The sequence below is a fragment of the Oncorhynchus nerka genome, linkage group LG15 (assembly GCF_034236695.1).
Source record: "Oncorhynchus nerka isolate Pitt River linkage group LG15, Oner_Uvic_2.0, whole genome shotgun sequence".
NCBI classification, from domain to species: Eukaryota; Metazoa; Chordata; class Actinopteri; order Salmoniformes; family Salmonidae; genus Oncorhynchus; species Oncorhynchus nerka.
In genome coordinates this window covers 60557618-60583663 of record NC_088410.1, presented here as the reverse complement: position 1 = coordinate 60583663, position 26046 = coordinate 60557618, and the positions used below count along the sequence as shown (strand labels likewise).

The following is a 26046-nucleotide window of genomic DNA, read 5'->3' as shown; positions in this document are numbered from 1 at the left end:
CCCACCGTCAAACAAACACCATAACAAAACCAATAATCACAGGTGGGGACAAAGTGACATGTAGTTGCAAAACCAAACAAGAGATCTACAGACATGGCATTGAAAGAGAGATTGAGCTCTCGAGCAAACAACAGACATGATGTTTAAGCCAAGGGAAAGGGAATGTGATAGGGTATTGGAAACAGGAGGATGTGTGTCTTCTGATTAGCGACTGATTGATGACTGATTGGGGAATGATGCCACCTATTAGGAGGTGAGAAAATAAATACACACACACACACACAGGATACCTGTATCCGTAACAGCATCCACATCCCCAACAAACTAACATGGTCCAAGCACACCAAGACAGTCGTGAAGAGGGTACGACAAAACCTATTCCCCCTCAGGAGAGTGAAATGATTTGGCATGGGTCCTTGAGAGCATCCTGATGGGTTGCATCACTGCCTGGTATGGCAACTGCTCGGCCTCCGACTGCAAGGCTTTACAGAGGGTAGTGCGTACAGCCCAGTACATCACCGGGGCCAAGCTTCCTGCCATCCAGGACCTCTATACCAGGCGGTGTCAGAGGAAGGCCCTAAAAATTGTGAAAGATTCCAGCCACCCTAGTCATAGACTGTTCTCTCTGCTACCGCATGGCAAGCGGTACCAGAGTTCCAAGTCTAGGTCCAAGAGGCTTCTAAAATGTTTACTAAAGGGCCACAGGGGACTGGTAGGCTAGACAGAGGTTGATACTTGGTTTTCTGTGTTTTTGACAACTTAGACAATGGGCACAGATTTGTGCGGTGATTGTAATAGATTTGGGTGTGTACCATTCTTTTCTACAAGAACTTTCCATTCCCCCCTTTGGACACATGCAACACACACATGCATCCGAGGTAAACCAACAAACTGGGGGGAGCCACTAGGCGACCGCTCTGGTGCCTCCATACGCCATCATCATGTAGTTTACAATTATACCCAGTCCGTTACCATTTCATTTTGTTATCAGTAGCATCTTGTAAGGCAGCCACACCATTTACAGTAACTAAGTCAGAAAAAGGAACTGAAACTGTCTGTAGGCACATTCCCTTAGGGTTTGCAAGAACAACTGTCTTAGCAGCTGCATCAGCCCTGACATTGCCTTGGGAAACATCATGTCCATGAGTGTGAGCTTTACACTTTACAATAGAAATCTGCCAAGGCAGCATAATAATGTCCAACAATGCTGCAATAAATCAAATAAAATTTTATTGGTCACACACACGAGTTTAGCAGATATTATTACAGACGTAGCTAAATTCTTGTGTTTCTAGCTCCAACAGTGCAGTAATATCTAAGAAGTAATATCTAACAGTTTCACAACATATACCCAATAGACACAAATCTAAGGAATGGAATTAAGAATATACAATATAAGACGAGCAATGTCTGAGCGGCATAGACTAAGATACAGTAGAATAGTATAGAATACAGTATATACATATGAGATCAGTAATGCAAGATACATAAACATTATTAAATTGACTCGTGTTCCATTTATTAAAGTGGCCAGTGATTTCAAGTCTATGTATATAGGTAGCAGCCTCTGTGCTAGTGATGGCTATTCAACAGTCTGATGGACTTGAGAAAGACTGAAAAACAGCTTCTCTCGGTCCCAGCTTCGATGCACCGGTACTGACCTCGACTTCTGGCTGTTAGCGTGGTGAACAGGCAGTGGTTCGGGTGGTTGAAGTCCTTGATGATCTTTTTGGCCTTCCTGTGATATCGGGTGCTGTAGGTGACCTGGAGAGCAGGTAGTTTGCCTCCAGTGATTCTTTGGTCAGACCGCACTACCCTCTGGAGAGCCCTGTGGTTGCGGGTGGTGCAGTTGCCGTACCAGGCGGTGATACAGCCTGACAGGATGCTCTCAATTGTGCATCTGTAAAAGTTTGAGGGTTTTAGGTGCCAAACCAAATTTTTTCAGCCTCCTGAGGATGAAGAGGCACTGTTGCACCTTCTTCACCACACTGTCTGTGTGGGTGGACCATTTCAGTTTGTCAGTGATGTGTACGGCGATGAATTTTAAGCTTTCCACCTTCTCCACTGCGGTCCCGTCGATGTGGATAGGGGGGTGCTCCCTCTGCTGTTTCCTGAAGTCCACGATCATCCCCTTTGTTTTGTTGATGTTGAGTGAGAGGTTATTTTCATAGCACCACACTCCCATAACCCTCACCTCCTCCCTGTAGGCTGTCACGTCATTGTTGGTAATCAAGCCCACTACTGTTGTGTCGTCTACAAACTTGATGATTGAGTTGGAGTCATGCTTGGCTACGCAGTCATGGGGGAACAGAGAGTACAGGAGGGGCTGAGCACACACCCTTGTTGGGCCCAAGTGTTGAGGATCAGCGAAGTGGAGGTGTTGTTTCCTACCTTCACCACCTGGGGGCAGCCCGTCAGGAAGTCCAGGACCAAGTTGCACAGGGCGGGGTTAAGACCCAGGGCCTCGAGCTTAATGTTGAGCTTGGAGAGTATTATGGTATTGAATGCTGAGCTATATTCAATGTACAGCATTCTTACATAGGTATTTCTATTGTCCAGATGGGATAGGGCAGTGTGATGGTGATTGCATCGTCTGTGGATCTATTGGGGCGGTATGCAAATTCAAGTGGGTCTAGGTTGACAGGTAAGGTATTTATTTTATTTACCTTTATTTTACTAGGCAAGTCAGTTAAGAACAAATTCTTATTTTCAATGACGGCCTAGGAACAGTGGGTTAACTGCCTGTTCAGGGGCAGAACGACAGATTTTGTACCTTGTCAACTCGGAGATTTGAACTTGCAACCTTTCGGTTACTTTCGGTTACTAGTCCAATGCTCTAACCACTAGGCTAGAGGTGATATGATCCTTGACTAGTCTCTCAAAGCACTTATTGAAGACAGAAGTCATTTAGTTCAGTTACCTTTGCTTTCTTGGGTACAGGAATGATGGTGGCCATCTTGAAGCATTTGGGGACTGAAGACAGATAGCGAGAGATTTAATATATCCGCAAACACACAAGCCAGCTGGTCTGTGCATGCTCAGGACGCGCCAGGGATGCCGTCTGGGCCGAAAGCCTTGCGAGGGTTAACACGTTTAAATGATGTACTCACGTTGGCCACAGAGAAGGAGAGCCCACAGTCCTTGGTAGCAGGCAGTGTCAGTGGTATTGTGGTATCCTCAAAGTGGGCGAAGATGTTTAGCTTGTCCGGAAGCAATTCATGGGTGTCCGCGACGTGTCTGGTTTTCCTTTTGTAGTCCGTGATTGTCTGTAGACCCTGCCACATACGCCTTGTGTTTGAGCCGTTGAATTGCGACTCCACTTTGTCTCTATACTGACATTTTGCCTGTTTGATTGCCTTGCGGAGGGAATAACTACACTGTTCGCATTCATCCATATTCCCAGTCACCTTGCCATGGTTAAATGCAGTGGTTCGGGTTTTCAGTTTTGCGCGAATGCTGCCATCTATCCACAGTTTCTGATTAGGGTAGGTTTTAATAGTCACAGAGGGTGCAACATCTCCTATACACTTCCTGATAAACTCAGTCACCGTATCGGTATATTCGTCGATATTATTCTGGGAAGCTACCTGGAACATATCCCAGTCTGCCTGATAAAAACAATCTTGAAGCGTGGATTCTGATTGGTCAGACCAACGTTGAATAGTCCTTAGCATGGGTACTTCCTGTTTGAGTCTCTGCCTATAGGAAGGGAGGAGCAAAATTGAGTCGTGGTCAGATTTGCCGAAAGGAGGGCGGGAGAGGGCCTTGCAGGCATCCCGGAAGTTGGAGTAACACTGATCGAATGTTTTAGCAGCGTGAGTACTACAGTCGATATGTTGATAGAACTTCGGCAGCCTTTTTATCAAATTTGCTTTGTTAAAATCCTCAGCTACAATAAATGTTGCCTCATGATATATGGTTTCCAGTTTTCATAAAGTCCAGTGAAGTTCTTTGAGGGCCGTCGTGGTATCGGCTTGAGGGAGGATATACATGGCTGTGATTATAAACAAAGAAAATTATGTTGGGAGATAATCCGGTCAGCATTTGATTGTGAGGTATTCTAGGTTGGGTGAACAAAAGGACTTGAGTTCCTGTATGTTATCACAATAACACCATGAGTCGTTAATCATGAAACATACACCCCAGCCCTTCTTCTTGAACTGAGAACCCAACTGGTTGGACCGTATATCCCGAGAGAGCCATGTTTCCGTGAAACAGAGTATGTTACAATCCCTGATGACTCTCTAGAAAGAAACGTTCACCCTGAACTCGTCAACTCTATTATCCAGAGACTGAACATTAGTGAGTAATGTACTCGGATGCAGTGGTTTGGTTGGTGTGCATGCCTCCTCAGTCAGACTAGAAGACCACTCTGAGTACCTCTTCTCCACTGGCATTGTTTTGGGTCGGCCTCTGGAATCAGTTCAATTGACCTGGGGCGTGTGAACAAAGGGTCCACTTCGGGTAAGTCATATTCCTGGTGGTAATGCTGGTAGTGCTGGTGATTTACTGTCGCTCTGATATCCAATAGTTCTTCCCGGCTGTATGAAATAACACAAAACATTTTCCATGCTAACAACGTAAGAAACATTACATAAAAAAATAAAATACTTTTTGGAAAATGTGGAAAAGTAAAGGGGTGTGAATACTTTTTGAAGGCACTGTATATCAAGGCCTATTAAACTCTCAGTTGACTCTATGCAGAAGATGTCTAGGTTAACCTCCTGCTGGACATACAGTTGAAGTCATACACTTAGGATCGAGACAATAAAACTTGTTTTTCAACCACTCCACAAATTTCTTGTTAACAAACTATAGTTTTGGCAAGTCAGTTAGGACATCTACTTTGTGCATGACACAAGTCAATGTTCCAACAATTGTTTACAGACAGATTATTTCAATTATAATACACTGAATCACAATTCCAGTGGGTCAGAAGTTTACATACACTAAATTGACTCTGTCTTTAAACAGCTTGGACAATTCCAGAAAATTATGTCATGGCTTTAGAAGCTTCTGATAGGCTAATTGACATCATTTGAGTCAATAGGAGGTGTACCTGTGGATGTATCAAGGCCTACCTTCAAACTCAGTGCCTCTTTGCTTTGCTTGACATCATGGGAAAATCAAAAGAAAACAGCCAAGACCTCAGAAAATAAATTGTAGACCTGTCAAGTCTGGTTCATCCTTAGGAGCAATTTCCAAATGCCTGAAGGTACCACGTCATACCGCTTAGGAAGGAGACGCGTTCTGTCTCCTAGAGATGAACATACTTTGGTGCGAAAAGTGCAAATCATTCCCAGAACAACAGCAAAGGATCTTATGAAGATGCTGGAGTAAACCGGTACAAAAGTATCTATATCCACAGTAAAACGAGTCCTATATAGACATAACCTGAAAGGCCGCTCAGCAAGGAAGAAGCCAATGCTCCAAAACTGCCATAAAAATGCCAGACTATGGTTTGCAACTGCACATGGGGACAAAGATCAGACTTTTTGGAGAAATGTCTGATGGTCTGATAAAAATAAAAAAAAACTGACTATCATTATGGTTGGAGGAAAAAGGGGGAGGTTTGCAAGCAGAAGAACACCATCCCAACTGTGAAGCACGGGGGTGGCAGCATCATGTTGTGGGGGTGCTTTGCTGCAGGAGGGGCTGGTGCACTTCACAAAATAGATGGCATCATGAGGCAGGAAAAATTATGTGGATATATTGAAGCAACATCTCAAGACATCAGTCAGGAAGTTAAAGCTTGGTCGCAAATGGGTCTTCCAAATGGACAATGACCCCAAGCATATTTCTAAAGTTTTGGCAAAATGGCTAAAGGACAAAAAAGTCAAGGTATTGGAGTGGCCATCACAAAGCCCTGACCTCAATCCTATAGAACATTTGTGTGTAGAACTGAAAAAGTGTGTGCGAGCAAGGAGGCCTACAAACTTGACTCAGTTACACCAGCTCTGTCAGGAGGAATGGGAAAAACTTCACCCAACTTATTGTGGGAAGCTTGTGTAAGGCTACCCGCAACATTTGGCCCAAGTTAAACAATTTAAAGTCAATGCTACCAAATACTAATTGAGTGTATGTAAACTTCTGACCCACTGGGAATGTGACGAAAGAAATAAAAGCTGAAATAAATCATTCTCTCTACTATTATTCGGACATTTCACATACTTAAAATAAAGTGGTGATCTTAACTGACCTAAGACAGGGAATTTTTACTTTGATTAAATGTCAGGAATTGTGAAAAACTGAGTTTAAATGTACACCGCTCAAAAAAATAAAGGGAACACTTAAACAACACAAAGTAACTCCAAGTCAATCACACTTCTGTGAAATCAAACTGTCCACTTAGGAAGCAACACTGATTGACAATAAATTTCACATGCTGTTGTGCAAATGGAATAAACAACAGGTGGAAATTATAGGCAATTAGCAAGACACCCCCAATAAAGGAGTGGTTCTGCAGATGGGGACCACAGACCACTTCTCAGTTCCTATGCTTCCTGGCTGATGTTTTGGTCACTTTTGAATGCTGGCGGTGCTTTCACTCTAGTGGTAGCATAAGACGGAGTCTACAATGCACACACGTGGCTCAGGTAGTGCAGCTCATCCAGGATGGGACATCAATGCGAGCTGTGGCAAGAAGGTTTGCTGTGTCTGTCAGCGTAGTGTTCAGAACATGGAGGCGCTACCAGGAGACAGGCCAAATTCATCAGGAGACGTGGAGGAGGCCGTAGGAGGGCAACAACCCAGCAGCAGGACCGCTACCTCCGCCTTTGTGCAAGGAGGAGCAGGAGGAGCACTGCCAGAGCCCTGCGAAATGACCTCCAGCAGGCCACAAATGTGCATGTGTCTGCTCAAACAGTCAGAAACAGACTCCATGAGGGTGGTATGAGGGCCCGACGTCCACAGGTGGGGGTTGTGCTTACAGCCCAACACCGTGCAGGATGTTTGGCATTTGCCAGAGAACACCAAGATTGGCAAATTCGCCACTGGCGCCCTGTGCTCTTCACAGATGAAAGCAGGTTCACACTGAGCACGTGACAGACGTGACAGAGTCTGGAGACGCCGTGGAGAATGTTCTGCTGCCTGCAACATCCTCCAGAATGACCGGTTTGGCGGTGGGTCAGTCATGAGGTGGGGTGGCATTTCTTTGGGGGGCCGCACAGCCCTCCATGTGCTCGCCAGAGGTAGCCTGACTGCCATTAGGTACTGAGATGAGATCCTCAGACCCCTTGTGAGACGATAGTGTGTGTCAGCAGTTCCTGCAAGAGGAAGGCATTGATGCTATGGACTGGCCCGCCCGTTCCCCAGACCTGAATCCAATTGAGCACATCTGGGACATCATGTCTCGCTCCATCCACCACAGACTGTCCAGGAGTTGATGGATGCTTTAGTCCAGGTCTGGGAGTAGATCCCTCAGGAGACCATCCGCCACCTCATCAGGACCATGCCCAGACGTTGTAGGGAGGTCATACAGGCACATGGAGGCCACACACACTACTGAGCCTCATTTTGACTTGTTTTAAGGACATTACATCAAAGTTGGATCAGCCTGTAGTGTGGTTTTCCACTTTAATTTTGAGTGTGACTCCAAATCCAGACCTCCATGGGTTGATAAATTTGATTTCCATTGATAATTTTTGTGTGATTTTGTTGTCAGCACATTCAACTATGTAAAGAAAAAAGTATTTAATAAGTATATTTCATTCATTCAGATCTAGGATGTGTTATTTTAGTGTTCCCTTTATTTTTTTGAGCAGTGTATTTGGCTAAGGTGTATGTAAACTTCCCACTTGAACTGTAGATATATTTATACATAAATATATGGCTGTGGATATGTATTACTACACTATATGTCAATGACCAAAAAGAGGGATCATTTTTCTAAGACCACCATCTAAGAAATGTGTTCTCCAGACAAAGATCCACAATTTACAAAGCCAATCAGTGCAAATCTATTTTTGAGAAGATGTCATTATGTTAATGTCTGAGATTGCTATTTGGATCAGTTGAGTAACAGCATCAAGATGCTTCCTTTAAGACAATAAAGTAGGACATAGGTTTGTTGACTGAAATGGTACTTTTAATATTGCAACTAAACATCTTCCATTTTACTGGAGGCATGTAAGCTTCTTATCGATCAGAAAACTGAAGATTGTACCATTTCTGACTGTAATTCACTTGAGGTAGAAAATCACAAGTTAAAACTCTCTGGAAGTCTATACTTGAGATCCCGAGGTATTGAGTTAAATGGAACAAGCACCTTTTGCCTCATAGGCTGAAAATTACATTTAAAAACTAAACACCAAAAAGAAAGAATATATAAAAACTGTTTGACAAAAGGTCTGTTTTTGAGCCCTTGGGGAAGCAGACATTGAGTTGGTGGCTTTCCATAGTTGTAATAATAGGTGAGAAAAAAATTACATTTTACTTCTGACTAACTTCAAATAAATTATACACATCTAAACCTAAAGGGCAATTGGACAAGTGTTTCTCCCCGAATTAAAAGCATTGCCAATTTATCAACTAAACTTTTGAGTCCCACATGTTTTAGGCCATTTACAAACTTGGAATTGAATTGCAGAAAGGTTAATAAAATAAATGGGTTGTTTTATAGTGACTTATTGATATTTACACGTATTTTTCTATATATAACATTTTTGAAATAAATGTTTTTTATATTATGATTTTAAAAACTATATTTTTTAAGGTATTTATCTACATGGTACACAGCATATCATGTTACCCCTTTAAATAAAGCAAACCCAAAATATAAAACCCATTTTGATTCAGACTGCAGGTTTAGCCAATACGCAGACCTGGCGTACATAGTAACCTGGCAACGTAGTAGCAGCTAGCAGGCTAACGAAAATGTCCCAGAGGAGTGAACATTATATTCCCCTGTATGAGGGAAAATTCTAATAACATCAAGCTTACCATTAACAATGTGTTCGCCAACCAATAACAGGAACATCCCATAATTTTGTCTTCATAAAACTGTAGTAAGACTGACGCCCCTTAGACTAAGCTTAGAGTATAGCCCAGTGGACTGCACAAAGCAGAAGCACGTATTTCCATATCATACATTCAACAAATAAAAAAATGTACAGGATACCATTTAGCTAGCATAAATGATGAGACTGGTGATTCTATTAAACATGATATTATACAAAGGATGCGCTGCCGTTACAGTGCAATGTTAACCGTAGTTCAAATCACAGAACATTATGTTCTGATCCAGAGTTAAAAAAATACTGATATGATACAGATCTTACAACTGTAAACACATGAGCAATATCCCGCCAGATGGAGTGCAGCAAATTAACAGTTCAGACGATGAAGGAAGCAATACATTTAAAGTGACCCTCTCACTTCTTCTCCATTGTCGTTTCTTGGGATTAGACTCGTCCTTTTGGATGACAAGTAGCAAGCCATGTCCGCCTCCAACTGTGTAGCTCTCTCATCCTTTCCTTGGTTTACTTGACTAAAAAGTGTGCCACGATTTCTTCCCTAAACCAGAAGTGAAAGGGGAAATGGGGGTTGGGATTGCAGCTTCCTTCGGCAGTCTATGCAGCTAGTGAGTGTGGGACCCAGTAGAGTAGGCATTGGCAGCCAACTCAGCACTTTTTGCCTGAAAATGGAGGATAGATAATATGAGCAAAATCGCAAAGAGCTAAGGCAAGTATGTTCTATTCAAGAACCATTAGGTTGACTAGATATTAATAGATGTTAATGAAAATTATCAGTGAGAACAGCAGAAAATCTAAACTTGAAATGTAATGGTATATAACAAATCATTACTTCCAAAAAGAGTAGCTAACATATTGATGCAGCTTTGTGAAATACAACAGATAAGGGTGGACTCTAACCAAAGGGCCATTACAAAGCCCACTGAATGTCCCTTGGACTTGCCTACCTTCTGCTCCTGTATCACTTTCTTTCCAAAAACTTTGTACACAAAACCATGGAATGAAACATCCCCCACTCAAACTTACATGTATTAACTGAGCTTCTGGTGACGCCATCTTCGATTCCACAATCCTGGCTTTATCCAAAACTCTCTCCACCTGGAGAAAGAAGGGATTCTAAGAATAAGGAAATGTGGGGGTGGTGTCAGTGTGTCTGTATGCTTGCACTTTTTGATTTGGGATTTCATTTCCTAATTTGGGAATCAGAAAACGTTACTGCCGCGCAACAAACACTGCTAGGAAGTTCTCCTGGTGTTTTTCTTAGAGAAGAAGCATCCACATCAACAGAAACAATCAATCCCCATCAATAAAGACAGAAATGGACTGAATGGAAGTGGACCCCGTTGACCGTGCAATTTAGAAGTGCGTCCAGCATGTACCTTCCTGTCCATGATAATGGGGGCAGAGTCCACCAGGACTTCTAGTGACGCAGACACGGACTTGTCTTTGACAGGGGCCTCGATCTCTGCGGGAGAGGGGGCGGCGACTTGCTGCAGGGAAGAACAAGAAAAGAGGGGGTCAATTCAATGTTGAATTTAGCCTTCAGTTGCTCGGTCTACTGGTTGATTAGGGCATTGGGTCATTTTAGAGTTAGCAGAAGGAGTGGATGATGCCACAATACAGTTGCGCCTGGTAATGTAGCCATTACATAACTATAGCTCAACACTTTGCCATTGGTCTTATTGTGGCAGATTACTTAGCAACGGTCTACTCTGAGGCATTCTCATCTAGGAAGGTTGTTGAGAGCATTTACAGAAAAAAATACATCTCTAGTTTTGCCTTGTCAGCAACATGACTTGCCCTTTCTCCTCAGGTGAAACATTCTCTTTAAGGAGTCACATGTTTCAGGGCACAGTGTGCCTAAAATAACCATTATACAACCTTCCAGTACTATTTCCTCCATTTAGTACACTACTGTCAATCCCAGTTTGTCAGAGAAAAGGAGTGGTCAAGAAAACATTCACAGAAGATGCTTTCTGTAAGTGAAAACTATGTTTATATTGAGGCACCTGCAAAATACGACTCATGTCAGCTTTTTTAACACATAAGACCAATATGAATTCATAATATGTTGTTGCTGCGGTCTTTTATGGATGATGCCATCACCCTTTCTTTTTTGGCCCTGACGTAAGCGGTTGTATTGATCATAACCCTTGCTATAGTTGCCAACTTCAGACCCTTACCTCCAGTTTGACGATGGGGAGGATGACAGAGGACTTGGGTGTGAGGTCGGTCTGGTACATGGCATGGGACAGCAGCAGGAGAGATGGAGGAACATTCTCCTTCAGGTGAAGAGCCAACCACTGACAGAAGAGAGACAGACAGAAGTTACTACTTGCTAGAGCATGGTTGTCCCTGGTTGTCATTGTCTGTTTTATGTGGTTGTTGTCATCTATGTCATTGAAGATGGCAATGAATAACCCATCAGACCAACCCCTGCAAACTCCTTGAATGGCCAACTCCTTGAAGTTTGCAGTTGTGTAAAATAAATAAATACAATTACACACACACAAACACATGTTCAGTGTGTGTGTATATATATATATATAGTATATATATATATATGTATATATATATATATATATATATGTATAGATATACAGTGGGGAGAAAAAGTATTTGATAACCTGCAAAATCGGCAGTGTATCAAATACTTGTTCTACATATATATATACACACACACACACACACACACACACACACACACACACACACACACACACACACACACACACACACACACACATATATATAGTTGAAAACCTATTTGTATACCCTTAATGTACATTACTGTATTTATACTTGGGAAATTGTTTTTCAACAGGATTTTTATTTTTAAATAGCTGGAGGGAGTCTTTAACTTGGAATGAAACTTGAGACAGGTTAACCCAGCAGCATTCCTTTCACATACAGGCAGTTATGTGTGGGTGAGGGGCAGTTTAGGTTGGAGAGTTAGAGGAGGACGACGTACCTATTGCAGTTGCTGTATGAGTTGCTCGGTCGTCAGCCCCAGTGACTTCATTCCCCGGCTACGACACGCCACCTGCAGCTCTGACACACTCATGGCTGCCACGCCTTCTGTGGAAATCATCTAGAGAGATATTACAGAACCGTACTCTGCCAACATGTTCCGGCTGGCCGGCAGAAAAAGAACAACGACGCCTAACACCCTTGTGTGATCCGGCAGTGACACATGGCCTAGTTATACAGTTTCATAAGATTCACAAAAAAAAAAATACAGTTACATAAATGGCTCTGATTTGCACTGTAAAAACAAAGCCATGTACTGACAAATAGCCAGGTGTTTGTCACTAATCTTAACAGTCACTCAATTTACAAGGTTGATAAATGGAGGTCACATACAGTGGGGCAAAAAAGTATTTAGCCAGCCACCAATTGTGCAAGTTATCCCACTTAAAAAGATAAGAGAGGCCTCTAATTTTCATCTTAGGTACACTTCAACTATGACAGACAAAATGAGAAAAAAATCCAGAAAATCACATTGTAGGATTTTAAATGAATTTATTTGCAAATTATGGTGGAAAATAAGTATTTGGTCAAGATTTCCGGATCTCACAGACCTCTCACAGACCTCATTCTTTAAGAGGCTCCTCTGTCCTCCACTCGTTACACCTCTATTAATGGCACCTGTTTGAACTTGTTATCAGTATAAAAGACACCTGTCCACAACCTCAAACAGTCACACTCCAAACTCTACTATGGCCAAGAGCTGTCAAAGGACACCAGAAACAAAATTGTAGACCTGCACCAGGCTGGGAAGACTGAATCTGCAATAGGTAAGCAGCTTGGTTTGAAGAAATCAACTGTGGGAGCAATTATTAGGAAATGGAAGACATACAAGACCACTGATAATCTCCCTCGATCTGGGGCTCCACGCAAGATCTCACCCTGTGGGGTCAAAATGATCACAAGAACGGTGAGCAAAAATCCCAGAACCACACGCGGGGACCTAGTGAATGACCTGCAGAGAGCTGGGACCAAAGTAACAAAGCCTACCATCAGTAACACACTACGCCACCAGGGACTCAAATCCTGCAGTGCCAGACGTGTCCCCCTGCTTAAGCCAGTACATGTCCAGGCCCGTCTGAAGTTTGCTAGAGAGCATTTGGATGATCCAGAAAAAGATTGGGAGAATGTCATATGGTCAGATGAAACCAAAATATAACTTTTTGGTAAAAACTCAACTCACCTACTGTGAAGCATGGGGGTGGAAACATCATGCTTTGGGGCTGTTTTTCTGCAAAGGGACCAGGACGACTGATCCGTGTAAAGGAAAGAATGAATGGGGCCTTGTATCGTGAGATTTTGAGTGAAAACCTCCTTCCATCAGCAAGGGCATTGAAGATAAAACGTGGCTGGGTCTTTCAGCATGACAATGATCCCAAACACACCGCCCGGGCAACGAAGGAGTGGCTTCGTAAGAAGCATTTCAAGGTCCTGGAGTGGCCTAGCCATCTCCAGATCTCAACCCCATAGAAAATCTTTGGAGGGAGTTGAAAGTCCGTGTTGCCCAGCAACAGCCCCAAAACATCACTGCTCTAGAGGAGATCTGCATGGAGGAATGGGCCAAAATACCAGCAACAGTGTGTGAAAACCTTGTGAAGACTTACAGAAAACGTTTGACCTCTGTCATTGCCAACAAAGGATATATAACAAAGTATTGAGAAACTTTTGTTATTGACCAAACACTTATTTTCCACCATAATTTGCAAATAAATTAATTAAAAATCCTACAATGTGATTTTCTGGATTTTTGTTTCCCATTTTGTCTGTCATAGTTGAAGTGTACCTATGATGAAAATTACAGGCCTCTCTCATCTTTTTAAGTGGGAGAACTTGCACAATTGGTGGCTGACTAAATACTTTTTTTGCCTCACTGTAGGGGCGATTCCATGCCAGCACGGCCCTAAACTATATTGGTATCTCAAACGTACCCTTTTAGATTTAGTTCATTTTTTAGACAGATAATTTAAAAACAATATACACTACAAGTACATCACATACTCTACAAGTACATCAATTTCTATGTATATCATTCATCATTTCTTCAAGCAGCAGAAAAAGAGTATATCCCATCATGAAGGAAAAGCGTTGCCTGAATCAACGAGTCTCCATGGTGATGGATAAACTTTATATCAACGGGCAATTGTATCGGGACTCTGGAGTAACTCCCTGGCTATTTTAATTTAATTTCATTCAAATCTGAGTTTGTGTGTTGTAGTGTACCATGACAACTTCAACTATAACGAATACATGCTCTATTGATCTTCACTTGATAAGGAAAGGGTTGCATATAGCTCAGGCTAATGTATGTAGCCTTCCTAACAAAATACATGAGGTTTTTAACTTGGTCAACATAAATAATATTCATATTTTGGCTTTGACCGAAACGCATTTAGATGCATCTGTAAATGATGGGCAAATGAACATTCAAGGATATAGTCTACTGAGAAGGGACAGGAATAGGAATGGTGGGGGTGTAGCACTGTATATTCAGAATCATATACCTTTTAAGAGGAGGGATGATCTTAATGTATGTCAAATAGAGGCACTATGGGCTCAAGTACATCTTCCTCACCAGGCACCCATATTGGTAGGATGTGTGTATAGACCACATAGCTCTAAGGTGTCCTATCTGGATGACTTATGTACTGGGTTTGACCAGGCCACAGATACCAACAGAGATGTATTTATCTTGGGTCATTTTAATATAAATTGGAAGGATCACAATCATTCGAATAGAACAAAATTGATGAGATATGCCAAGAACTGTGGTTTGAAACAAATGGTTAATGATACTACTAGATCTTCAATTAAAAGTTGGGTCATCGTTCAGACACATGCATTGGTCTGATTTTCTGCAATATACCATTGCAATGCTCAAAAGCCAGATCAATGCTAGTGGGCTGGACATACCATAATATTGTGTCCATAACCATGAACACCAAGGTTCCAAAGAAACCCCCTAGGATTGTGGTCAAAATAAAATGTTAAACATTTAATCATGAGCTATTTCAAAATGATTTGGCTGCTGTACCCTGGGAGCTGATTTATCTAGAGGATGATTTAAATCACGATACAGAATGTTTTATTGATTTGCTCACTGAGGTAATGGACCATCACGCCCCTATAAGAAAGAGAACAGTTGGTGCCCGTCCATCTCCATGGATTGATGATGAACTGTGTGAGGCTTTTTCTCAAAGAAATATGGCAAAAGTCTTAGCAGCCAAATCAAAATTAGAAATTGATGAACAGAATTATAGAACATGACCTAATTATGCAGTTAAATTGAATCGAAAGAAAAAAAAGTTATTTTACAACGATGCGTTTATTGATTGTAAAAACGATTCTAAAAAGGTATGGAACACAGTTAAGGGCTTACTTGGTACAGCTATCTCATCATGCCCATCTAGTGTGGAGGTTGACGGGAGAATAATAACAAAACCAGTTGATATTGCCAATCATTTTGCAGATTTTTTTACAAAGAAGATTTTCATCCAAATTTTCTTCCAAACAAGCTATTGTCCAATGGATTGATGATCCATTGGATCATCAAGATCTGCTCTTTTAGTCTACAAACGGTGTCAGTGGAGGAGGTGTTAAACCTATTGAACTCTTTACCTGATGGTACATCTACAGGTTATGGTCTTATGGACAATTTTTTGCTTCACTGTGCTGCTCCCCAGATTGCAGTTCCACTGAAATACATATTTAATTGGTCACTTGAAAAGGGGATGTTTGCAAATGTATGGAAGCATGCGAAACTGTGTCCAATTCCGAAAGACTGCAAAGAACCCATTACTCCTGCCTATAGTCAACCAATTAGTCTACTCCCTACACTCAGTAAGATATTGGAGGGTATTGTGAGTAGACAAATGTGGGAGTACATGGAAAATAATTATCTGATTACAGCCAATCAGCATGCTTATCATAAAAACCATTTCACTACCACTGCATTGGTTGACATGACTGACCAGTGGCTCAATGCTATGGATAATGGCAGTTTTGTGGGTGTACTATTTTTAGATTTCAGTGCAGCATTTGATTTAGTGGATCATGAAATAATTTTGACAAAATTAATGCATTATGGTTTTAAGGAGGTAGCATTGAATTGGGTACAGTCATATCTAACTGACAGGAAATAGACCACCTATATCAATGGTTCATTCTCTTCCCCTCATGTGATAAACTGTGGAATACCGCAGGGCAGCTGCCTTGGGCCACTTCTTTATTTAATATATACCAACGATCTTCCCTATGCCTTAGCTGAAACTAAAGCTTCTATATTTGCAGATGATACTACAATTTATGCAGCAGTTAAACAGGTACAGCAAGCTATATAATATAAGCTACTCTCTCCTCTTCCATCCTATCATCTCTTCCCTCTGCTCAAACCTTCTCCAACCTATCTCCTGATTCTGCCTCCTCAACCCTCCTCTCCTCCCTTTCTGCATCCCTTGATTCTCTATGTCCCCTATCCTCCAGGCCGGCTCGGTCCTCCCCTCCTGCTCCGTGGCTCGACGACTCATTGCGAGCTCACAGAACAGGGCTCCGGGCAGCCGAGCGGAAATGGAGGAAAACTCGGCTCCCTGCGGACCTGGCATCCTTTCACTCCCTCCTCTCTACATTTTCCTCTTCTGTCTCTGCTGCTAAAGCCACTTTCTACCACTCTAAATTCCAAGCATCTGCCTCTAACCCTAGGAAGCTCTTTGCCACCTTCTCCTCCCTCCTGAATCCCCCCTCCTCCCTCTCTACAGATGACTTCGTCAACCATTTTGAAAAGAAGGTCGACGACATCCGATCCTCGTTTGCTAAGTCAAACGACACCGCTGGTTCTGCTCACACTGCCCTACCCTGTGCTCTGACCTCTTTCTCCCCTCTCTCTCCAGATGAAATCTCGCGTCTTGTGACGGCCGGCCGCCCAACAACCTGCCCGCTTGACCCTATTCCCTCCTCTCTTCTCCAGACCATTTCCGGAGACCTTCTCCCTTACCTCACCTCGCTCATCAACATCCCTGACCGCTGGCTACGTCCCTTCTGTCTTCAAGAGAGCGAGAGTTGCACCCCTTCTGAAAAACCTACACTCGATCCCTCCGATGTCAACAACTACAGACCAGTATCCCTTCTTTCTTTTCTCTCCAAAACTCTTGAACGTGCCGTCCTTGGCCAGCTCTCCCGCTATCTCTCTCAGAATGACCTTCTTGATCCAAATCAGTCAGGTTTCAAGACTAGTCATTCAACTGAGACTGCTCTTCTCTGTATCACGGAGGCCCTCCGCACTGCTAAAGCTAACTCTCTCTCCTCTGCTCTCATCCTTCTAGACCTATCGGCTGCCTTCGATACTGTGAACCATCAGATCCTCCTCTCCACCCTCTCCGAGTTGGGCATCTCCGGCGCGGCCCACGCTTGGATTGCGTCCTACCTGACAGGTCGCTCCTACCAGGTGGCGTGGCGAGAATCTGTCTCCTCACCACGCGCTCTCACCACTGGCGTCCCCCAGGGCTCTGTTCTAGGCCCTCTCCTATTCTCGCTATACACCAAGTCACTTGGCTCTGTCATAACCTCACATGGTCTCTCCTATCATTGCTATGCAGACGACAAAAAATAATCTTCTCCTTTCCCCCTTCTGATGACCAGGTGGCGAATCGCATCTCTGCATGTCTGGCAGACATATCAGTGTGGATGACGGATCACCACCTCAAGCTGAACCTCGGCAAGACGGAGCTGCTCTTCCTCCCGGGGAAGGACTGCCCGTTCCATGATCTCGCCATCACGGTTGACAACTCCATTGTGTCCTCCTCCCAGAGCGCTAAGAACCTTGGCGTGATCCTGGACAACACCCTGTCGTTCTCAACTAACATCAAGGCGGTGGCCCGTTCTTGTAGGTTCATGCTCTACAACATCCGCAGAGTACGACCCTGCCTCACACAGGAAGCAGCGCAGGTCCTAATCCAGGCACTTGTCATCTCCCGTCTGGATTACTGCAACTCGCTGTTGGCTGGGCTCCCTGCCTGTGCCATTAAACCCCTACAACTCATCCAGAACGCCGCTGCCCGTCTGGTGTTCAACCTTCCCAAGTTCTCTCACGTCACCCCGCTCCTCCGCTCTCTCCACTGGCTTCCAGTTGAAGCTCGCATCCGCTACAAGACCATGGTGCTTGCCTACGGAGCTGTGAGGGGAACGGCACCTCAGTACCTCCAGGCTCTGATCAGGCCCTACACCCAAACAAGGGCACTGCGTTCATCCACCTCTGGCCTGCTCGCCTCCCTACCACTGAGGAAGTACAGTTCCCGCGCAGCCCAGTCAAAACTGTTCGCTGCTCTGGCCCCCCAATGGTGGAACAAACTCCCTCACGACGCCAGGACAGCGGAGTCAATCACCACCTTCCGGAGACACCTGAAACCCCACCTCTTTCAGGAATACCTAGGATAGGATAAAGTAATCCTTCTCACCCCCCCTTAAAAGATTTAGATGCACTATTGTAAAGTGGCTGTTCCACTGGATGTCTTAAGGTGAACGCACCAATTTGTAAGTCGCTCTGGATAAGAGCGTCTGCTAAATGACTTAAATGTAATGTAAATGTAATGTAAATCTATACAAGGAGATTTGGAGAATATCAGGGAGTGGGTTTGCCAAAACAAACTTGTTTTAAACATCAAGAAAACCAAAGTTATGTTGGTCTGTTCACCTAGAAAAAGGCCAAAACAGCATGGGATACAATTAAGTTTGGGAGGAGTACAAATTGAAGAAGTGGCAGAAACCAAACTATTGGGAGTGCAGCTAGACAACTGCTTATCGTCTCAAATAACTAATCTATGTAAAAGAAAATATGAAAACAGCATGCATAATCAGAAGGATAGCTAAATATTTACCAGGAAAAATCAATCGACAGGATAATTGAAAAAAACATGCTTATTTTATTTCAGAATATACATAATTTAAAACGGCCAAGTTCTATTCACAACGATTCAGTTGGTAAGAGACAGACATTCCGTAAATACTAGGAATAGATTGTCCACCATCTATGCGTTATCCAGACAGAAAAGAGAAATAGGCAAAATAACATTTCGATTTAGAGCAATAAAGAAATTGAATAAATTAACTGAGCAAACTAGAAACCTTTCAATTAAACATGTGTCACGTTCTGACCTTAGTTCTTTTGTTATGTCTTTGTTTTAGTATGGTCAGGGCGTGAGTTGGGTGGGTTGTCTATGATAATTTTTCTATGATTTGGTATTTCTGTGTTTGGCCTGGTATGGTTCTCAATCAGAGGCAGCTGTCAATCGTTGTACCTGATTGAGAACCATACTTAGGCAGCCTGTTTTCACCCTTGAGTTGTGGGTGATTATTTTCTGTTGTGTGTCTTCACCAGACAGGACTGTTTTGTTGTTGTTTCGTTCTTTCACTTTGTTGTTTTGTATTTCAGTGTTCCGTTTGATTCATTAAATATTTACATCATGAACACTTACCACGCTGCGCATTGGTCATCCTCTTCTTCCACCAACAACGACCGTTACAGAATCACCCACCACAACCGGACCAAGCAGCGTGGTACCCAGGAGCAGTGGGTTCAAGACTTGGGAGGAGATCTTGGATGGCAAGGGACCCTGGGTACAGCCGGTAGAATATCGCCGCTCCAAGGCAAAGCTGGAGGCAGCCAAAGCCGAGAGGCGGCATTATGAGGAGCTAGCACGGCAACGCGGCTGGGACGAGAGGCAGCCCCAAACATTTTTTGGGGGGGACACACGGGGATTGTGGCTAAGTCAGGTAGGAGACCTGAGCCAACTCCCTGTGCTTACCGTGGAGAGAGGTGGACCAGGCAGGCACCGTGTTTTGCCGATCGGCGCACGGTGTCCCCGGTGCGCAGGCATAGCCCGGTGCGTTACATAGCAGCGCCTCATATCGGCCGGGCTAGAGTGGGCATCGAGCCAGGTGCCACGAAGCCGGCTCAGCGCATCTGGTTACTCCGGTGCTGCCGGAATCTCCCGTCACTCCGGAGCTGCCGGAGAGAAGAGGCCACGGAGGCGGGTAAAGAGGCGGGCAAAGACTATGGTGGAGTGGGGTCCATGTCCCGTGCCAGAGCCGCCACCGCGGACAGACACCCACCCCTATAGGTTCAGGTTTTGCAGGCCGGAGACCGTACCTTCACCAGACAGGACTGTTTCGTTGTTGTTTCGTTCTTTCACTTTGTGGTTTTGTATTTCAGTGTTCAGTTTGATTCATGAAATATTAACATCATGAACACATACGATGCTGCGCTTTGGTCCTCACCTTCTTCCACCAACAACGGCCGTTACAACATGATTTTAAAACAATTTAAATATAATACATAGAAATGTTGTGGGACTATAGTAGATGAAGAATCAATATTATTTAGATTGAGTATTTATTGGGTCATTGTGTTAGTATATTATGTATGTTTGTAATAGTGTGTTATATGTGAAAATGTGTTCATATTATAAATTGTATTTTAATGTTTAAGGACTTTTGGAAGATTCGTCCAAATGGGGACTAAAAGAGATCCAAATCAAATCAAACCCACTCTGAAAATTTGATGTGCTGGATGAAGAGTATATAGTCCCAAAGAATTGATTTATTTTTTTCTAAATTAAAAAGGGTACTTATGAGATATGAATAAATTAATGTGAATTATTATATTTTTTTTCAGAATATAGACATACTACATATTTTAAAGCACACTATTAAGGAGTTTCATGACACCCAGATGGTGTCTATACCATGTATGTTTCACGGATCATAGGGTCTTACAAGAGGCATGTATAGGTCTAAAAAGGGCCTGAAAGGGACACTTTCATCACGATACAAATGTAAAAAGAATGTTAAACACCCTTCCTCCCAATTATGTTTCTTTGTGAGAATTGCCAGAACAAATCTGCAATACAAAAAATATATATTTCGGGCCATAACGGCGCAATCGCCCATAGGTGACATACCGGTAGTTGCTCCGCAGCTTTCGACTGCATATTGGCAACAGTTACACGACTGTAGTGATAGGGCTAATAGTACATCAACAGGCAACAGGCTGACAGCCAGAGAATCACTCCACTCAATTCTCTAACCTTTCCATGAGTATCAATACAGAGGTGTGCATAGAAGGTACCTCTGGATTAAGTTGCCTTACCTTTCTGCGCTCTCTCCTCGTGAGTGGTTGGCCGTGTAGTAACCTCCACACCATCCGATGTTCGTGTCAATCCCAAGCAACCGACATCCATGATAGTAGTGCTTTAGTTCGTCCGCTACTCTCTGCCCAATTGATTTAGGCGCTACCACTCAGTCTGGGGAATGTTTGAGTAGGGGCAGCCTGCGAGGATGTGGCAGTGGGGACTGGGACTCTATTCTCTGCTGGGGACGGGGAAGTTTCAGCTAGAGAGGCCTTAACTTCCTTGAACCTTGCGCAGGACTCATGAAGAATGCGAACTGGAACGCAGCCATGGCGCCACCGGTAGTTTGAGGTACATCCGTATAAAATGGGCCTGGGAGCGTGTGATTGTAGGGCAGTGTAGTTAGAGACATCTGATAGGTAGCGAATGCATGCCGTGGATGGGAGAATGGCACAGTTGGGCCTTTTGGACAATACATAGGATCCCTAACAAAAACATGTCAATTATTAGTCCAATATTGTCAGATTGGCATTGTAAATGCAAATGTATCCAAATATACTAATGAATATATTGGAATAAAACATCAAAATAAATTAAACATGCATAACCAATAAGAAGTAGACAACCAAAACAGGGCTCTACGTTGACTTTTTACTTTATTTTTTTTAATTTAAAAAAAAAATTAAACAAGGAGCACCTACGATAAAAAATGTAGGCACTCACAAAGAAATTTAGGAGCACAATGAAAAATAGAGATACAAGTTTAAATCCTTAATTTTTCTAGGTGCACTGGTGCTCCTAGAAAACTGTAGATAAACTGTAGATATAAAAGCATTTCATAACATACAACATTGTATAATGTTTCCTGTTATAGATAACATAATACAAAACAAAATATAGAGTAATACATATCCGCAGCCATATATTTATGTATAAATATATCTACAGTTGAAGTCGGGAAGTTTACATACACCTTAGCCAAATACATTTAAACTTTTCACAATTCCTGACATTTAATCCAAGTAAAAATTCCCTGTTTTAGGTCAGTTAGGATCACCACTTTATTTTAAGAATGTGTAATGTCAGAATAATAGTAGAGAGAATGATTTATTTCAGCTTTTATTTCTTTCATCACATTCCCAGGGGGTCAGAAGTTTACATACACTCAATTAATATTTGGTAGCATTGCCTTTAAATTGTATAACTTGGGTCATACGTTGTGGGTTGCCTTCCACAACCTTCCCACAATAAGTTGGGTGAATTTTGGCCCATTCCTCCTGACAGAGCTGGTGTAACTGAGTCAGGTTTGTAGGCCTCCTTGCTCGCACACACTTCTTCAGTTCTGCACACACATTTTCTATGGGATTGAGGTCAGGGCTTTGTGATGGCCACTCCAATACCTTGACTTTTTTGTCCTTAAGCCATTTTGACACAACTTTGGAAGAATGCTTGGGGTCATTGTCCATTTGAAAGACCCATTTGCTACCAAGCTTTAACTTCCTGACTGCGTTTGTGCAGTTGCAAAACGTAGTCTGGCTATTTTATGGCGGGTTTGGAGCATTGGCTTCTTCCTTGCTGAGCTGCCTTTCAGGTTATATCTATATAGGACTCGTTTTAATGTGGATATAGATACTTTTGTACCGGTTTCCTCCAACATCTTCACAAGGTCCTTTGCTGTTGTTCTGGAATTGATTTGCACTTTTCGCACCAAAGTACTTTCATCTCTAGGATCAAATCAAATCAAATGTATTTTTATATAGCCCTTCGTACTTCAGCTGATATCTCAAAGTGCTGTACAGAAACCCAGCCTAAAACCCCAAACAGCAAGCAATGCAGGTGTAGAAGCACGTAGGAGACAGAACGCGTCTCCTTCCTGAGCGGTATGACGGCTGCGTGGTCCCATGGTGTTTATACTTGTGTACTATTGTTTGTACAGATGAACGTGGTACCAATGAGCTATGGGTAATGATGCTTCATGGGTGTCAGTTGTTGATGTGTGCAGAGGGTCCCTGGTTCGAGCCCGGGTATGGGCGAGGGGACGGACTAAAGTTATACTGTTACACATGCACAAAGTAGATGTCCTAACCAACTTACCAAAACTATAGTTTGTTAACAAGACATTTGTGGAGTGGTGGAAAAACAAGTTTTAATGGCTCCAACCTAAGTGTATGTAAACTTCCGACTTCAACTGTATCTACAGTATCAGTCAAAACATTTTGACACACCTACTCATTCCAGGGTTTTTCTTCATTTTTTAAACTGTTTTCTACATTGTAGAATAATATAATATTGAAGACATCAAAACTATGAAATAACACATATGAAATCATGTAGTAACCAAAAAAGTGTTAAATCAAAGTGTTAAAGTGTTAAACTCTTGGTATTCTCTCAACCAGCTTCATGAGGTAGTCACCTGGAATGCATTTCAATTAACAGGTGTGCCTTGTTAAAAGTTCATTTGTGGAATTTCTTTCCTTCTTTATGCGTTTGAGCCAATCAGTTATGTTGTTTATTTATTTTTATTTTTTATTTCACCTTCATTTAACCAGGTAGGCAAGTTGAGAACAGGTTCTCATTTACAACTGCGACCTGGCCAAGATAAAGCATAGCAGTGCGACAAAATCAACAACACAGAGTTACACAAACAAATGTACAGTCAATAACACAAAATAAAAAAAATAGAAAGATCTATGTATAGTGCATGCAAATGTAGCAGAGTAGGGAGGTAGGCAATAAATAGGATATAGAGGCAAAAATAATTACAATTTAGCATTAATACTGGAGTAATATATGTGCAGATGATGATGTGTAAGTAGAGATACTGGGGTGCAAAAGAGCAAGAGGGTAAGTAATAACAAAGTTAGAGAGGGAAAAATCATACTCCAGCTTCAGAGATTTTTGCAATTCGTTCCTGTCATTGGCAGCAGATAACTGGAAGGAAAGGCGGCCAAAGGAAGTGTTGGCTTTGGGGATGACCAGTGCAATATACCTGCTGGAGTGCGTGCTATGGGTGGGTGTTGCTTGTTGTGACCAGGTAGGGGGGGGGTATACAGAAGATTTGGTAAAAGACCAAGTCGATATTATGGAAAGAATAAGCAAAGAGAAATGTTAGTCCTCTATTACTTTAAGACATGAAGGTCAGTCAATCCGGAATTGTTTTTGAAATTTGAACATTTCTTCAAGTGCAGTCGCAAAAACCATCAAGCGCAATGATGAAACTGGTTCTCATGAGGACCGCCACAGGAAAGGAAGACCCAGAGTTACCTCTGCTGCAAAGGATACGTTCATTAGAGTTCCCAGCCCCAGATATCGACAATTAGGTGCCGCCCAAATAAATGCTTCACAGATTTCAAGTAACAGACATCTCAACATCAACTTTTCAGAGCAGACTGTGTGAATCAGGCATTCATGGTAAAATTGTTGCAAAGAAACAACTCCCGAAGAACACCAATAATAAGTAGAGACTTGCTTGGGACAAGAAACACGAGCAATGGACATTAGACCGGTGGAAATCTGTCCTTTGGTCTGATGAGTCCAAATTTTTGATTTTTGTTCCAACAAAACGTGGAAATTCTAATCAATAATGAGTAGAGACAGGGTCAATCACCAATCAGAATATTACTTTATGCAAACCTTATTAATAAGGAAAGCAGTTCACGCCACACACATAAATGAATGATGTGAGTGCTCTGCAATAACGATGCCTGGTTGACACAACACTATTGACTGTTGGGTTGAGGGCCCAGACACAAAGAATACAAAGATATTTTATATGGCAAAGACACACTCCCTTAGTCTACATGATAAACAGATGTGTGGAATGGGTCACAGGGGAGACTTGATATTTGAGAAATGAGTATCCTCCAGCCAGACAGCATTTGCTATGAAGACTGTTCTTATTGTACAGAGTTTGGACCCTAAGTCAAGGCTCTTATCTCCATGGTACCTCACAGTACAGAAACACCAACTCATTCTATGGCATAAATCAATTGTCAGCAACAGATACCCCTATCTCAAAAGCTACGTCTTCTTCCAATTACTCTTATGTGTAATGTAATGGAACTGAGAGTCATGATCAAGGGTAGACTTGCATCCACGACAATCTAGTGCGAGGACGCGCTCTTTGAAAGGAGGGAGTAGTGTAACGACCCTGGGTTTATAAGCGCGGAAATCGACTCTGCCACACGAGCATGCTTTTGCGGCACAGTGGATAGCGCGCCGGAACTCGGGCTCAAAGGTCGAGGGTTCGAGACCTGCTCCCTGCTGTTTCATTACAGTATGATATTTCGTTTCGTATGTATTTCGTATGTATACTCTTTCAGGAATATCTAGGATAGGATAAAGTAATCCTTCTCACCCCCCCCCCCCCCTTAAAAGATTTAGATGCACTATTGTAAAGTGGCTGTTCCACTGGATGTCTTAAGGTGAACGCACCAATTTGTAAGTCGCTCTGGATAAGAGCGTCTGCTAAATGACTTAAATGTAATGTAAATGTAAATGTATTAATTAGGAATTACAATCCGTACAATGTTATTGATGCGGCGTTGGTTGAAGAGACCAGACAACTCCGTGTCGGCTTTTCAGGATGTTTAAAAGAAAAGCACAAACATAAACATTCTCTTAGACATGTCCATGGGCTATCAGTAAGTAGATATGAGCTTTTCATGTAAAAGCAAACTTATCTTAGTTCTTCAAAATGTCAATAATTTGTGAAATTGTTTATTGCCTTAAGTTGTCTATAGGAGGGGAGAGACTGCAAGTCAACAAAGACTTTATGGTCTCACCCCTAACCATCAACAACAAGTAGCCCACTCTCCCAACTTAATCTGTGCAGTATATTGCAAGAGGTAAAGACAGGGTTGCATTTCTAGATGCTAAATAATATCAATGTTTCTGATCTGGTGATTCCATGTCTATGCACAGTATGCCAC

The 26046-nt window shown here is 42.6% G+C and overlaps 1 pseudogene; it reads right to left on the bottom strand.

Moving 5' to 3' along the window:
- Positions 1 to 8064: 8064 nt before the first annotated feature.
- On the bottom strand, positions 8065 to 21350 carry LOC135560222 (LETM1 domain-containing protein LETM2, mitochondrial-like; annotated as a pseudogene).
- Between the last annotated feature and the right edge of the window lie 4696 nt (positions 21351 to 26046).